This window comes from Pseudophryne corroboree, chromosome 4 (genome assembly GCF_028390025.1).
Source record: "Pseudophryne corroboree isolate aPseCor3 chromosome 4, aPseCor3.hap2, whole genome shotgun sequence".
NCBI classification, from domain to species: Eukaryota; Metazoa; Chordata; class Amphibia; order Anura; family Myobatrachidae; genus Pseudophryne; species Pseudophryne corroboree.
This window is the reverse complement of record NC_086447.1, coordinates 18,802,430-18,812,429: the sequence shown is the minus strand read 5'-3', so window position 1 is coordinate 18,812,429 and position 10,000 is coordinate 18,802,430. Positions and strand designations below refer to the sequence as shown.

Below are 10,000 nucleotides of genomic sequence, written 5' to 3'. Positions count from 1 at the left end.
TAGCACAATTATCTTCACTAGCTCAAAAGGGCCGCTCATTGTCCAAAATGAATTGTCAAATCAGAACAAACAATGGAATATCCCCATCATTCCTGGAACACTTGATTAGTTTACAAAACAAGCAAAATTTAAAAGAGTGTAGAAGGTTTGATAGGCTCAAGCATCTCTAATCTTGATGTAAGTTTGGCTACACTAAAAAATCTATTGAAAGTGCATTCCAAACTAGCTCTGTAGCCAGTTGATAGTAATTGCACAAATATAAGTCAAACTATTAGTGATATTTTCCAAATGATTAAACATGACAATTTGTGTGATAAAGCAACACAGGAATAAGTAGTTGAATCTCTTTTGTGTAGTCAAATCATTTTTCATTTTGCTTGGAAGGTTGATAATGTTTAAAATTAACACTCAATCATTTTAATAGCACGTAATATCACAGCTGTATGAACATGGAATCCTTCGATAGCTCAGCTGGTAGAGCGGAGGACTGTAGAGGAGATTGGTACAGAAATCCTTAGGTCGCTGGTTCAATTCCGGCTCGAAGGATGACGCTTTTGATAAACTTAGATGTCAGTACTGACATTTTACAAACCCAAAACTATACCAAGTATAAAGCATTCTCCAAGTTATATTTTAAAAATCATTAACGCAGGTCACTGTGGTCAGGATTAACTTCCCATGGAAATCATCTCTGATACAATATTACTTCAGTCATCCTCACAGCCTGAAATGAAGTAGCTCAACCCATAGAGAAACTTTTGTGAAAACATTACATTGCATGAGAGGTAGTTGTGGCCGAGTGGTTAAGGCGGTGGACTAGAAATCCATTGGGGTCTCCCCGCGCAGGTTCAAATCCTGCCGACTACGACCACATGGTTGTTTTATTTTTCAGAAAATTTACTAAAAGCTTGAAACCAGTGTTGCTCAGGGTGAGTCAGGAACTGGCACATCAAAATCTTTAGGATGCCTGCCTGTTCTCTCTTTCTATATCCGTCATTCTCCTCCTCTACTTGAGACTGAGCCCAGGAATCTCAGCAGCCATACTAAGTAGCATTTATTAATTACAAATGCATTTTGAATGTCAAATTTGTAAGAAAGTTTTGTACATTTAGCAAAATATCAAATTCATTTGAAAGAAAATGATGTCCACTCAAAGTAAAAAGAGCTTTGGTTACTTTCAATGCACAACATTTTACTTTCAAATCGTGTCAGATAACTTTCAGTGCTAATTATTATATCATTAACCTCTCCTTTATTAAAAATTGTGCTTTATGCAAAAAAGAAAAAGCACAATTATTAAAAATTGTGCTTTAATGCAAAAAAATAAAAATAATTGTCTGTGCATACTCTCATGTAGCACAATTATCTTCACTAGCTCAAAAGGGCCGCTCATTGTCCAACATGAATTGTCAAATCAGAACAAACAATGGAATATCCCCATCATTCCTGGAACACTTGATTAGTTTACAAAACAATCAAAATTTAAAAGAGTGTAGAAGATTTGATAGGCTCAAGCATCTCTAATCTTGATGTAAGTTTGGCTACACTAAAAAATCTATTGAAAGTGCTTTCCAAACTAGCTCTGTAGCCAGTTGATAGTAATTTCACAAATATAAGTCAAACTATTAGTGATATTTTCCAAATGATTAAACATGACAATTTGTGTGATAAAGCAACACAGGAATAAGTAGTTGAATCTCTTTTGTGTTGTCAAATCATTTTTCATTTTGCTTGGAAAGTTGATAATGTTTAAAATTAACACTCAATCATTTTAATAGCACATAATATCACAGCTGTATGAACATGGAATCCTTCGATAGCTCAGCTGGTAGAGCGGAGGACTGTAGAGGAGATTGGTACAGAAATCCTTAGGTCGCTGGTTCAATTCCGGCTCAAACGGTGACGTTTTTGATAAACTTAGATGTCAGTACTGACATTTTACAAACCCAAAACTATACCAAGTATAAAGCATTCTCCAAGTTATATTTTAAAAATCATTAACGCAGGTCACTGTGGTCAGGATTAACTTCCCATGGAAATCATCTCTGATACAATATTACTTCAGTCTTCCTCACAGCCTGAAATGAAGTAGCTCAACCCATAGAGAAACTTTTGTGAAAACATCACATTGAGTGAGAGGTAGTCGTGGCCGAGTGGTTAAGGCGATGGACTAGAAATCCATTAGGGTCTCTCCGCGCAGGTTCAAATCCTGCCGACTACGACCGCATGGTTGTTTTATATTTCAGAAAATTTACTAAAAGCTTGAAACCAGTGTTGCTCAGGGTGAGTCAGGAACTGGCACATCAAAATCTTTAGGATGCCTGCCTGTTCTCTCTTTCTCTATCCGTCATTCTCCTCCTCTACTTGAGACTGAGCCCAGGAATCTCAGCAGCCATACTAAGTAGCATTTATTAATTACAAATGCATTTTGAATGTCAAATTTGTAAGAAAGTTTTGTACATTTAGCAAAATATCAAATTCATTTGAAAGAAAATGATGTCCACTCAAAGTAAAAAGAGCTTTGGTTACTTTCAATGCACAACATTTTACTTTCAAATCGTGTCAGATGACTTTCAGTGCTAATTATTATATCATTAACCTCTCCTTTATTAAAAATTGTGCTTTAATGCAAAAAAAGAAAAATAATTGTCTGTGCATACTCTCATGTAGCACAATTATCTTCACTAGCTCAAAAGGGCCGCTCATTGTCCAAAATGAATTGTCAAATCAGAACAAACAATGGAATATCCCCATCATTCCTGGAACACTTAATTAGTTTACAAAACAAGCAAAATTTAAAAGAGTGTAGAAGGTTTGATAGGCTCAAGCATCTCTAATCTTGATGTAAGTTTGGCTACACTAAAAAATCTATTGAAAGTGCTTTCCAAACTAGCTCTGTAGCCAGTTGATAGTAATTGCACAAATATAAGTCAAACTATTAGTGATATTTTCCAAATGATTAAACATGACAATTTGTGTGATAAAGCAACACAGGAATAAGTAGTTGAATCTCTTTTGTGTAGTCAAATCATTTTTCATTTTGCTTGGAAAGTTGATAATGTTTAAAATTAACACTCAATCATTTTAATAGCACGTAATATCACAGCAGTGTGATCATCGAATCCTTCGATAGCTCAGCTTGTAGAGCGGAAGACTGTAGAGGAGATTGGTACAGAAATCCTTAGGTCGCTGGTTCAATTCCGGCTCAACGGATGACGCTTTTGATAAACTTAGATGTCAGTACTGACATTTTACAAACCCAAAACTATACCAAGTATAAAGCATTCTCCAAGTTATATTTTAAAAATCATTAACGCAGGTCACTGTGGTCAGGATTAACTTCCCATGGAAATCATCTCTGATACAATATTACTTCAGTCATCCTCACAGCCTGAAATGAAGTAGCGCAACCCATAGAGAAACTTTTGTGAAAACATCACATTGAATGAGAGGTAGTCATGGCTGAGTGGTTAAGGCGATGGACTAGAAATCCATTGGGGTCTCCCCGTGCAGGTTCAAATCCTGCCAACTACGACCACATGGTTGTTTTATTTTTCAGAAAATTTACTAAAAGCTTGAAACCAGTGTTGCTCAGGGTGAGTCAGGAACTGGCACATCAAAATCTTTAGGATGCCTGCCTGTTCTCTCTTTCTCTATCCGTCATTCTCCTCCTCTACTTGAGACTGAGCCCAGGAATCTCAGCAGCCATTCTAAGTAGCATTTATTAATTACAAATGCATTTTGAATGTCAAATTTGTAAGAAAGTTTTGTACATTTAGCAAAATATCAAATTCATTTGAAAGAAAATGATGTCCACTCAAAGTAAAAAGAGCTTTGGTTACTTTCAATGCACAACATTTTACTTTCAAATCGTGTCAGATGACTTTCAGTGCTAATTATTATATCATTAACCTCTACTTTATTAAAAATTGTGCTTTATGCAAAAAAAAGAAAAAGCACAATTATTAAAAATTGTGCTTTAATGCAAAAAAATAAAAATAATTGTCTGTGCATACTCTCATGTAGCACAATTATCTTCACTAGCTCAAAAGGGCCGCTCATTGTCCAAAATGAATTGTCAAATCAGAACAAACAATGGAATATCCCCATCATTCCTGGAACATTTGATTAGTTTACAAAACAAGCAAAATTTAAAAGAGTGTAGAAGGTTTGATAGGCTCAAGCATCTCTAATCTTGATGTAAGTTTGGCTACACTAAAAAATCTATTGAAAGTGCTTTCCAAACTAGCTCTGTAGCCAGTTGATAGTAATTGCACAAATATAAGTCAAACTATTAGTGATATTTTCCAAATGATTAAACATGACAATTTGTGTGATAAAGCAACACAGGAATAAGTGGTTGAATCTCTTTTGAGTAGTCAAATCATTTTTCATTTTGCTTGGAAAGTTGATAATGTTTAAAATTAACACTCAATCATTTTAATAGCACGTAATATCACAGCTGTATGATCATGGAATACTTCGATAGCTCAGCTGGTAGAGCGGAGTACTGTAGAGGAGATTGGTACAGAAATCCTTAGGTTGCTGCTTCAATTCCGGCTCAAAGGATGACGCTTTTGATAAACTTAGATGTCAGTACTGACATTTTACAAACCCAAAACTATACCAAGTATAAAGCATTCTCCAAGTTATATTTTAAAAATCATTAACGCAGGTCACTGTGGTCAGGATTAACTTCCCATGGAAATCATCTCTGATACAATATTACTTCAGTCTTCCTCACAGCCTGAAATGAAGTAGCTCAACCCATAGAGAAACTTTTGTGAAAACATAACCTTGAATGAGAGGTAGTCGTGGCCGAGTGGTTAAGGCGATGGACTAGAAATCCATTGGGGTCTCCCTGCGCAGGTTCAAATCCTGCCGACTACGACCGCGTGATTGTTTTATTTTTCAGAAAATTTACTAAAAGCTTGAAACCAGTGTTGCTCAGGGTGAGTCAGGAACTGGCACATCAAAATCTTTAGGATGCCTGCCTGTTCTCTCTTTCTCTATCCGTCATTCTCCTCCTCTACTTGAGACTGAGCCCAGGAATCTCAGCAGCCATACTAAGTAGCATTTATTAATTACAAATGCATTTTCAATGTCAAATCTGTAAGAAAGTTTTGTACATTTAGCAAAATATCAAATTCATTTGAAAGAAAATGATGTCCACTCAAAGTAAAAACAGCTTTGGTTACTTTCAATGCACAACATTTTACTTTCAAATCGTGTCAGATGACTTTCAGTGCTAATTATTATATCATTAACCTCTCCTTTATTAAAAATTGTGCTTTATGCAAAAAAAGAAAAAGCACAATTATTAAAAATTGTGCTTTAATGCAAAAAAATAAAAATAATTGTCTGTGCATACTCTCATGTAGCACAATTATCTTCACTAGCTCAAAAGGGCCGCTCATTGTCCAAAATGAATTGTCAAATCAGAACAAACAATGAAATATCCCCTTCATTCCTGGAACATTTGATTAGTTTACAAAACAAGCAAAATTTAAAAGAGTGTAGAAGGTTTGATAGGCTCAAGCATCTCTAATCTTGATGAAGTTGGCTACACTAAAAAATCTATTGAAAGTGCTTTCCAAACTAGCTCTGTAGCCAGTTGATATTAATTGCACAAATATAAGTCAAACTATTAGTGATATTTTCCAAATGATTAAACATGACAATTTGTGTGATAAAGCAACACAGGAATATGTAATTGAATCTCTTTTGTGTAGTCAAATCATTTTTCATTTTGCTTGGAAAGTTGATAATGTTTAAAATTAACACTCAATCATTTTAATAGCACGTAATATCACAGCCGTATGATCATGGAATCCTTCGATAGCTCAGCTGGTAGAGCGGAGGACTGTAGAGGAGATTGGTACAGAAATCCTTAGGTCGCTGGTTCAATTCTGGCTCGAAGGATGACGTTTTTGATAAACTGAGATGTCAGTACTGACATTTTACAAACCCAAAACTATACCAAGTATAAAGCATTCTCCAAGTTATATTTTAAAAATCATTAACGCAGGTCACTGTGGTCAGGATTAACTTCCCATGGAAATCATCTCTGATACAATATTAATTCAGTCATCCTCACAGCCTGAAATGAAGTAGCTCAACCCATAGAGAAACTTTTGTGAAAACATCATATTGAGTGAGAGGTAGTCGTGGCCGAGTGGTTAAGGTGATGGACTAGAAATCCATTGGGGTCTCCCCGCGCATGTTCAAATCCTACTGACTACGACTGCATGATTGTTTTATTTTTCAGAAAATTTACTAAAAGCTTGAAACCAGTGTTGCTCAGGGTGAGTCAGGAACTGGCACATCAAAATCTTTAGGATGCCTGCCTGTTATCTCTTTCTCTATCCGTCATTCTCCTCCTCTACTTGAGACTGAGCCCAGGAATCTCAGCAGCCATACTAAGTAGCATTTATTAATTACAAATGCATTTTGAATGTCAAATTTGTAAGAAAGTTTTGTACATTTAGCAAAATATCAAATTCATTTGAAAGAAAATGATGTCCACTCAAAGTAAAAAGAGCTTTGGTTACTTTCAATGCACAACATTTTACTTTCAAATCGTGTCAGATGACTTTCAGTGCTAATTATTATATCATTAACCTCTCCTTTATTAAAAATTGTGCTTTATGCAAAAAAAGAAAAAGCACAATTATTAAAAATTGTGCTTTAATGCAAAAAAATAAAAATAATTGTCTGTGCATACTCTCATGTAGCACAATTATCTGCACTAGCTCAAAAGGGCCGCTCATTGTCCAAAATGAATTGTCAAATCAGAACAAACAATGGAATATCCCCATCATTCCTGGAACACTTGATTAGTTTACAAAACAAGCAAAATTTAAAAGAGTGTAGAAGATTTGATAGGCTCAAGCATCTCTAATCTTGATGTAAGTTTGGCTACACTAAAAAATCTATTGAAAGTGCTTTCCAAACTAGCTCTGTAGCCAGTTGATAGTAATTGCACAAATATAAGTCAAACTATTAGTGATATTTTCCAAATGATTAAACATGACAATTTGTGTGATAAAGCAACACAGGAATAAGTAGTTGAATCTCTTTTGTGTAGTCAAATCATTTTTCATTTTGCTTGGAAAGTTGATAATGTTTAAAATTAACACTCAATCATTTTAATAGCACGTAATATCACAGCTGTATGATCATGGAATCCTTCGATAGCTCAGCTGGTAGAGCGGAGGACTGTAGAGGAGATTGGTACAGAAATCCTTAGGTCGCTGGTTCAATTCCGGCTCAAAGGATGACGCTTTTGATAAACTTAGATGTCAGTACTGACATTTTACAAACCCAAAACTATACCAAGTATAAAGCATTCTCCAAGTTATATTTTAAAAATCATTAACGCAGGTCACTGTGGTCAGGATTAACTTCCCATGGAAATCATCTCTGATACAATATTACTTCAGTCTTCCTCACAGCCTGAAATGAAGTAGCTCAACCCATAGAGAAACTTTTGTGAAAACATCACATTGAATGAGAGGTAGTCGTGGCCGAGTGGTTAAGGCGATGGACTAGAAATCCTTTGGGGTCTCCCCGCGCAGGTTCAAATCCTGCCGACTACGACTGCATGGTTGTTTTATTTTTCAGAAAATTTACTAAAAGCTTGAAACCAGTGTTGCTCAGGGTGAGTCAGGAACTGGCACATCAAAATCTTTAGGATGACTGCCTGTTCTCTCTTTCTCTATCCGTCATTCTCCTCCTCTACTTGAGACTGAGCCCAGGAATCTCAGCAGCCATACTAAGTAGCATTTATTAATTACAAATGCATTTTGAATGTCAAATTTGTAAGAAAGTTTTGTACATTTAGCAAAATATCAAATGCATTTGAAAGAAAATGATGTCCACTCAAAGTAAAAAGAGCTTTGATTACTTTCAATGCACAACATTTTACTTTCAAATCGTGTCAGATGACTTTCAGTGCTAATTATTATATCATTAACCTCTCCTTTATTAAAAATTGTGCTTTAATGCAAAAAAAGAAAAATAATTGTCTGTGCATACTCTCATGTAGCACAATTATCTTCACTAGCTCAAAAGGGCCGCTCATTGTCCAAAATGAATTGTCAAATCAGAACAAACAATGGAATATCCCCATCATTCCTGGAACACTTGATTAGTTTACAAAACAAGCAAAATTTAAAAGAGTGTAGAAGGTTTGATAGGCTCAAGCATCTCTAATCTTGATGTAAGTTTGGCTACACTAAAAAATCTATTGAAAGTGCATTCCAAACTAGCTCTGTAGCCAGTTGATAGTAATTGCACAAATATAAGTCAAACTATTAGTGATATTTTCCAAATGATTAAACATGACAATTTGTGTGATAAAGCAACACAGGAATAAGTAGTTGAATCTCTTTTGTGTAGTCAAATCATTTTTCATTTTGCTTGGAAAGTTGATAATGTTTAAAATTAACACTCAATCATTTTAATAGCACGTAATATCACAGCTGTATGATCATGGAATCCTTCGATAGCTCAGCTGGTAGCGCGGAGGACTGTAGAGGAGATTGGTACAGAAATCCTTAGGTCGCTGGTTCAATTCCAGCTCGAAGAATGATGCTTTTGATAAACTTAGATGTGAGTACTGACATTTTACAAACCCAAAACTATACCAAGTATAAAGCATTCTCCAAGTTATATTTTAAAAATCATTAATGCAGGTCACTGTGGTCAGGATTAACTTCCCATGGAAATCATCTCTGATACAATATTACTTCAGTCATCCTCACAGCCTGAAATGAAGTAGCTCAACCCATAGAGAAACTTTTGTGAAAACATCATATTGAATGAGAGGTAGTCGTGGCCGAGTGGTTAACGCGATGGACTAGAAATCCATTGGGGTCTCCCCGTGCAGGTTCAAATCCTGCCGACTACGACCACATGGTTTTTTTATTTTTCAGAAAATTTACTAAAAACTTGAAACCAGTGTTGCTCAGGGTGAGTCAGGAACTGGCACATCAAAATCTTTAGGATGCCTGCCTGTTCTCTCTTTCTCTATCCATCATTCTCCTCCTCTATTTGAGACTGATCCCAGGAATCTCAGCAGCCATACTAAGTAGCATTTATTAATTACAAATGCATTTTGAATGTCAAATTTGTAAGAAAGTTTTGTACATTTAGCAAAATATCAAATTCATTTGAAAGAAAATGATGTCCACTCAAAGTAAAAAGAGCTTTGGTTACTTTCAATGCACAACATTTTACTTTCAAATCGTGTCAGATGACTTTCAGTGCTAATTATTATATCATTAACCTCTCCTTTATTAAAAATTGTGCTTTAATGCAAAAAAAGAAAAATAATTGTCTGTGCATACTCTCATGTAGCACAATTATCTTCACTAGCTCAAAAGGGCCGCTCATTGTCCAAAATGAATTGTCAAATCAGAACAAACAATGGAATATCCCCATCATTCCTGGAACACTTGATTAGTTTACAAATAAGCAAAATTTAAAAGAGTGTAGAAGGTTTGATAGGCTCAAGCATCTCTAATCTTGATGTAAGTGTGGCTACACTAAAAAATCTATTGAAAGTGCTTTCCAAACTAGCTCTGTAGCCAGTTGATAGTAATTGCACAAATATAAGTCAAACTATTAGTGATATTTTCCAAATGATTAAACATGACAATTTGTGTGATAAAGCTACACAGGAATAAGTAGTTGAATCTCTTTTGTGTAGTCAAATCATTTTTCATTTTGCTTGGAAAGTTGATAATGTTTAAAATTAACACTCAATCATTTTAATAGCACGTAATATCACAGCTGTATGATCATGGAATCCTTCGATAGCTCAGCTGGTAGAGCAGAGGACTGTAGAGGAGATTGGTACAGAAATCCATAGGTCGTTGGTTCAATTCCGGCTCGAAGGATGACGCTTTTGATAAATTAGATGTGAGTACTGACATTTTACAAACCCAAAACTATACCAAGTATAAAGCATTCTCCAAGTTATATTTTAAAAATCATT

At 35.2% G+C, this 10,000-nt stretch overlaps 13 non-coding genes across 13 annotated transcripts; all 13 read left to right on the top strand.

The window, feature by feature from the left end:
* The first annotated feature begins 456 nt into the window (after positions 1-456).
* TRNAY-GUA (transfer RNA tyrosine (anticodon GUA)) lies at positions 457-546 on the top strand. The gene is given in 2 exon segments: positions 457-493; positions 511-546. It is a non-coding gene; the product is annotated as a tRNA-Tyr (tRNA).
* Positions 547-785: 239 nt separating this feature from the next.
* On the top strand, positions 786-867 carry TRNAS-AGA (transfer RNA serine (anticodon AGA)). Its single transcript has one exon. It is a non-coding gene; the product is annotated as a tRNA-Ser (tRNA).
* A 943-nt stretch (positions 868-1,810) lies between these two features.
* TRNAY-GUA (transfer RNA tyrosine (anticodon GUA)) lies at positions 1,811-1,901 on the top strand. The gene is given in 2 exon segments: positions 1,811-1,847; positions 1,865-1,901. It is a non-coding gene; the product is annotated as a tRNA-Tyr (tRNA).
* Positions 1,902-2,139: 238 nt separating this feature from the next.
* Positions 2,140-2,221, top strand: TRNAS-AGA (transfer RNA serine (anticodon AGA)). The gene has a single exon. It is a non-coding gene; the product is annotated as a tRNA-Ser (tRNA).
* Positions 2,222-3,452: 1,231 nt separating this feature from the next.
* On the top strand, positions 3,453-3,534 carry TRNAS-AGA (transfer RNA serine (anticodon AGA)). The gene has a single exon. It is a non-coding gene; the product is annotated as a tRNA-Ser (tRNA).
* Positions 3,535-4,808: 1,274 nt separating this feature from the next.
* Positions 4,809-4,890, top strand: TRNAS-AGA (transfer RNA serine (anticodon AGA)). Its single transcript has one exon. It is a non-coding gene; the product is annotated as a tRNA-Ser (tRNA).
* A 942-nt stretch (positions 4,891-5,832) lies between these two features.
* Positions 5,833-5,922, top strand: TRNAY-GUA (transfer RNA tyrosine (anticodon GUA)). The gene is given in 2 exon segments: positions 5,833-5,869; positions 5,887-5,922. It is a non-coding gene; the product is annotated as a tRNA-Tyr (tRNA).
* Positions 5,923-6,161: 239 nt separating this feature from the next.
* Positions 6,162-6,243, top strand: TRNAS-AGA (transfer RNA serine (anticodon AGA)). The gene has a single exon. It is a non-coding gene; the product is annotated as a tRNA-Ser (tRNA).
* Positions 6,244-7,187: 944 nt separating this feature from the next.
* On the top strand, positions 7,188-7,277 carry TRNAY-GUA (transfer RNA tyrosine (anticodon GUA)). The gene is given in 2 exon segments: positions 7,188-7,224; positions 7,242-7,277. It is a non-coding gene; the product is annotated as a tRNA-Tyr (tRNA).
* A 239-nt stretch (positions 7,278-7,516) lies between these two features.
* On the top strand, positions 7,517-7,598 carry TRNAS-AGA (transfer RNA serine (anticodon AGA)). The gene has a single exon. It is a non-coding gene; the product is annotated as a tRNA-Ser (tRNA).
* Positions 7,599-8,500: 902 nt separating this feature from the next.
* TRNAY-GUA (transfer RNA tyrosine (anticodon GUA)) lies at positions 8,501-8,590 on the top strand. The gene is given in 2 exon segments: positions 8,501-8,537; positions 8,555-8,590. It is a non-coding gene; the product is annotated as a tRNA-Tyr (tRNA).
* A 239-nt stretch (positions 8,591-8,829) lies between these two features.
* On the top strand, positions 8,830-8,911 carry TRNAS-AGA (transfer RNA serine (anticodon AGA)). The gene has a single exon. It is a non-coding gene; the product is annotated as a tRNA-Ser (tRNA).
* Positions 8,912-9,812: 901 nt separating this feature from the next.
* On the top strand, positions 9,813-9,902 carry TRNAY-GUA (transfer RNA tyrosine (anticodon GUA)). Its single transcript is given in 2 exon segments — positions 9,813-9,849; positions 9,867-9,902. It is a non-coding gene; the product is annotated as a tRNA-Tyr (tRNA).
* Positions 9,903-10,000: the final 98 nt, after the last annotated feature.